Raw genomic sequence first — 6,000 nt, 5'->3', positions numbered from 1 at the left:
TTGTAAAAATAATTAATTACTTGTTAACTGGTTAATCTAATTTTAATTAATTAACACTAAATATTATTTATCAAATCAAATAAAAGAAAATTTTAATAGATAAACACAATCGATTTAAAATTCCTAAAAAAGAGGACAAGATAATATAATATTTAAAAAAATTTAATTGAAAATTGACTAACATAAAAAGGTGAGAATTATCGTAAAATTAGAAGTATTGTAACACTTTAAGAGAGAGTTGTGATAATTTTAAACATAATAAAAATAAGAGCAAGCATAAAAAGATATTATTGTAACGTAAAAAATTAAGTTGATAACGTAAAAAAATTAGTACTTTAAACTTAAAGAATAATTCTAAACCAATAAATTAATGTTAACGTAAAAAGTAAGAATAATCATAAAATTGATGACATTTAACGTAAAATGAGTTAGAAATATTGTAACACCCTAACAAAGAGTTGTTACAGCTAGAAACGTATTGAAAAGTACTAATAAGCATAAAAAAATATTATTGTAATGTAAAAAAATATATTATTACAAATAAAAAATAATTTTTAATCAAAAAATAAAAGTTAATGTAAACAAGTAAGAATAATCGTAAAATTAGTATTATTTAATATATAATGGTTATAAGTATTGTTACACCTTAATAAAATACTATGATAATTCTAAATGTAAATGATAAGTAATAACAAGTGTAAAAATATATTATTAAAATTTTAATAAGTAAATTGGTAATGTAAAAAATAGTATTATAAACAAAAAATAATCCTACACTAAAAAATAGGCATTAAAGTAAAAAGATAAGAATAATTGTAAAATTAGTATTTTTGGTGTAAAATGGTTAGAAGTGTCATAGCACATTTAAAAAAAAGTTATGATAATCCTAAATATAATGAAAAGTAACAAGTGTAAAAATATATTATTATAATGTAAATAATTAAGTTGACAACATAAAAATATTATTATTATAAATAAAATAATTCTAAACAAAAAAAAGTGTTAGCTTAAAACAGTGAGAGTAATTGTAAAATTGGAATCATTTAGCATACAGTACGTTATAAGTGTTATAACGTAAAAAAATAAAAATAATTGTAAATTTGGTATCATTTGGCATAAATTGGAATAGAATTGTCGTAATGGCAACCTAACAAAAAGCTGTAATAAATTTAAATGTAATAAAAAGCAAGAACAAGTGTAAACAAATATTATTGTAACATAAATAATATTTGTTGGTAACGTAAAAGAATTATTATTACTAATGATTAACAATTCTAAAGTAAAAAATAAGTGCTAGTATAAAAAAAAAAGAAAGAAAGAGTAATCATAACATTAGTATTATTTGATATAAAATGGTTAAAAGTATCGTAACATTTTTAAGAAAAAAGTTAAAATATTTCTAAACGTAATAAAAGGTAACTACAAGCATAAAAATATATTATTAGAACATAAATAATTAAGTTGGCAATATAAAAGAACTATTATTATAAAAAAAATAATTTTAAATAAAAAGTCAAGAATTAACATAAAAAGGTGAGAATAATTGTATAATTGGTATTATTTAATGTAAAATAGTTAAAGTATTGCTACACCTTAAGAAAAAAATTATAATAATTCTAAACATAATAAAAAGTAACAATAAACGTAAAAAGATATTATTAAAATGGAATAAATTGGTAATTTTAAAAAATTTGTATTATAAATAAAAAATTAATTCAATCAAAAAATAAGTATTAACGTAAAAGGTGAGAATAATCATAAAATTAGTATCATTTAGTGTAAAATATATTAGAAGAGCTGTAATATGTTAAGAAAAGCTTTTGATAATTTTAATTATAATTAAAGGTAACAACAAGCGTAAAAAAAAATTGTTGTAACATAAATATAAGTTGACAGTATAAAAAAATTATTATTATGAATAAAAAATAATTCTAGACAAAAAAATACGTGTAAACATAAAAAGGGGAGAATAATTAAAAAATTAAAATCATTTAGTGTAAAATATGTTACAATGTCATAATGTAAAAGGATAAGAATAGTTGTAAATTTGGTGTCATTTTGCATAAATTAAATTAGAAGTGTCGTAATATCTTAACAAAAAGTTATAATAATTTTAAACATAATAAAAAGTAGAAACAAGTATAAAAAAATTATTGTAACATAAATAATATTTTTGACAACATAAAAGATTTATTATTACAGATAAATAACAATTCTAAACAAAAAAAATAAGTGTTAATGTAAAAAATGTGAGAGTAATCGTAAAATTGATAATTTGGCATACAATGATTAGAAGTGTTGTGATGCTTTTAAGAAAAAGTTATAATAATCCTAAAAGTAATGAAAGGTAGCAATAAGTGTAAAAAGATATTGTAGACACCCTACTTTGTCCAAGCCTAAGTCTATTGGGCTCAACAGGCGGCTGGGCCTAAGCCTGTTGGGCTTAGCTCAGATATGATCCAAATGGGTAAGCCCATTTGCATTTTATTTTTATTTTTTGTTTATTTATTAATATTATTTATTTATTAATATATTTTTTTATTAAAGGCGATTACAGCTCCAGCTATGTACACTGGAAAAACGCGTAAAGCCTAGGGTTGGCATCGGGTCAGGTTCGGGGCGGGTTTTGCTCGCCCCAAACCCGACCCGATTTAATGCTTTATTGAACCCGAATTCGACCCTACCCGAAAATTTTTTTGGTTTTTCATACCCGAACCCGACCCCGATACCATGTAAACCGTACCCGACCCGACCCGAAATTAATAAAATATTATTTTTTTTAAATATAAAATATTATTTTTTAAATATAAATATTTAAAAATATTATTATATAAATATATATAATAAAAAATTAAATAATTAATTAAAAATTAATTTTTTATTTAATATCGGGTCGGGTTTTAGGCAAACCCAACCCAACCCGACTCCGATTGTTTCCTTATTTTACCCGACCCGACCCCGAAACCCAAATTTCAAAAAAATAACTGACCCCGTGGGGTCGGATCGGGTCGGAACCCGTCGGGGACGGGTTAGCTCGCCATCCCTAGTAGAGTCCCCGCTTCTCAGCAGCCCACAAGGCCGTTTTCTTTTCATCAGAACATCTAGCAGTCCATGAAAGCATCAGAAGTCGAATTTGTAGCAGAAAAGCCACCATTGTGACAACCCTAATGATCACCTCTTTCATTTCTAGCCATATTCCACCTCTAATCCAAACAGATCTTTCACTATCTTGAACGAACATTGCTTCAAGATTTAGAACCAAAGGGATCAAGTGTCCCGAGGCTAGAATGACAAGCATGAGAAGTGAAACAAAAGGACAAACGCCAGGATGCTTCCTCACATGAAAGATTTGAAGTACTACAAAGACAGTTGCAAGAGTGTTGGATATGACAGACATGACCACCTCGAAATCCATTCTCCAAATTGATTCCACTGCCCACCTGCGATAATGAGCTCTTCCTGAGAAGTACATAGGTTCAAAGTCAAGGTGATCAGTTGTTTCACGCATGCTCTTAATGCTTCCCTTGATTTTACTTCCTTTTCTGTCTGAGTTCAATGGAGGAAAATGAATGTCCACAAGGATCTCGCAGTCCATTGAATGACTTACACGTGCTTTGTTTTCTGATCTGAGTTCTCTGCAGCCAACCATGCACAGATTACCTGTTTCAGCATCATAAAACCCTTCAGCAGAAATTTGGATTTCCCGATATCCATTTGAAGATTGGTTAAATGGACGATTAAGGCTAGAACTCAATTCCAAACTAGGTAGTTTGATGCTCATTTTGTAGCTGATATTAAGCAAGCTACGATGGTATCTGATTTAACACCAGGATTTACAGGCCTTGAGCTTGAGGATGGTATTAGAAATGGAAATCTCTGATAAGGCTCATCACCCACTGCAAGAGGATTTGAATAACCGCATCCTGTTTGTCCTTCGGAATTTTTGATTGAGATATGAAAACCCATATCTCCAGAATAGCCATCTGGGTATTTCCCCAGGCTGCTCTTCCTAGTAGGATTCTTCTTTAGGCATGACTTCTTGACTTTGTCCATTGCCATTTACTCATACTTCAAACCTTGAAGCTGAATTCCTCCCCTACTATGGTAAGTATTTCGGAACACGAACCTATCAAAGAAACCAGATTCATTCCTCGGCTTTTCACTCCAAATTTCACCTAAAACAGTATTCGTGTTTCTGATAGACAAGATTGCTGGAAATCTCAAGCTCAACCTTGTTGTGCAATCTCCAACATGAGACTTCTGCAAGGAGCTTGATGCATCATAGATTCGGCAAGCAACAATACAAAGCCGATTCTTCTTTGCATCCCAAGATACTTCCCCAACTAATGATGTGCTGAAATTGAAAGAGCTATAATACCCCATATGACTATTGTTAGGAAATTCTATCAGAAGCCTCAAGCTTAGCTTATCGTCGGAGCACTGAATCATACGCAAAGATATGACCCGCGGCAAATATCCAATACCGTCACCAAATGGATTGCAACTCTTTGAAGAATCACAACCACTTGCATACTCTAGTTCAAAAACATTGCCTCGACCTAAAACCATATTACAAATAGTTCGACTCCGCGATAAGCTGAGGGATGACACCACTGGAATATCAGTTCCCCCAGGGCACCCTTAACTAAATTGTTTTGAAACCTTGGTGCACTTGTAACTTACTTCAGGAAACATCAGCAGGGAAATTTGCTCAAAGTAATTTGGTTCAGCAGCAGGATACAAGCTATCCATGGTTCCAGTGACTAAACTATTAATAGTACTTGAACTCTTAATATTGTTGAACTTGAGAACAAGAGCAAGATGAATCAGCTTACCTTCTTTGGAGTATGTATAGCTTGATCCCACCATGCATAGCTTCCCGGTAGTTCTAGACCAGACGCCATGAAAATCAAAGTCCAGAACTCCACGATTACTTGAATCACTTGAATATGAATAGAATGACAAACCAGAGGAGAAACTCTGTTCGTAGTTATAGAAGCTTTGAAAGATTAGGTTTCCTGCCACCTTGAAGACATCCTCATCATCAGTTGCATATACATGATGAGTTTCGAAAACTAGAGCTTTCGATTCAGATGAATAATACTGATATGAGCTACGATTCAAGACTTTATCCCCGCCATAGTAGTAACCATTTTGACGTCCAGGAAATGGGAAGATACTGAACTCCTCATCAGCTGGTTTTGATTCATGAACAACTGAATCACAGTGATGACCATAACTAAGTTGAGTTGCGGTGCCAGATACAATATTCAGGTAGAAGAAAGAAGAGAGAAAAAACAGCAATGAAACATGAAAGGAAAGTTTTGATGAAGTAGAGAATATGGAACAATGATCCATGACTATAGGCTTGAATTTCTTCAGACAACAGGATTGGGAGGAAGAACTTATAGGAAACTTGGAAAAGAGGTGAAAATATATAGCTTTATCTCTCACTGAGCTAAGGTGAACTAGGCAAAGCTGGTGGACCTTCAAGGAAATTTCCTGGTGCACGAGCTTTTTAGAAAACTTGCATCTTTGACTTGACTGAAAATCATCTCTATTAACTCTTCTTAGTCTCGACTGGGACCAATGACGTGATAATAACATGCTTAATTCATAATATATCTTTGAAAATCGATTTTTTTTTTGGACTTCGGTTTCGGTTTGAATATTTTAAATATTTTTATTTTATAATTCGAAAATCGATACGAATTGAATTGAAACATTTAATATTAAAGAATAAAAAAAACTAAGTTTTGACCCAGTTTGGGTTTAGGAGACGTTTCTTGGCAGGTCCTACAGCTGACTTGACTTAAACTAGAGCCAGTCATTTACTTTTAGATAGCTGAAGCTGTCAACCATGCTTTCAGTGTATATAAACCACAATTTACTCTAATTTCATTCAGAGAAATAAACCCTGTTGTCCCTCATTCGCCAAACATATGAAGGAAAGGAAAGGTCAAATAACAACTGTCAGAGAAGACATTCCAGAGGAGCAAA

At 30.9% G+C, this 6,000-nt stretch overlaps 1 pseudogene; it reads right to left on the bottom strand.

The window, feature by feature from the left end:
- Nucleotides 1–2,841: 2,841 nt before the first annotated feature.
- LOC149519228 (uncharacterized) lies at nucleotides 2,842–5,607 on the bottom strand (annotated as a pseudogene).
- Between the last annotated feature and the right edge of the window lie 393 nt (nucleotides 5,608–6,000).

This window comes from Durio zibethinus, chromosome 4 (genome assembly GCF_047325235.1).
Source record: "Durio zibethinus cultivar Kanyao isolate XHJ-2024 chromosome 4, ASM4732523v1, whole genome shotgun sequence".
Taxonomy (NCBI): Eukaryota; Viridiplantae; Streptophyta; class Magnoliopsida; order Malvales; family Malvaceae; genus Durio; species Durio zibethinus.
The sequence above is the reverse complement of the archived record's forward strand: the minus strand, read 5'-3'. Positions and strand labels throughout refer to the sequence as shown.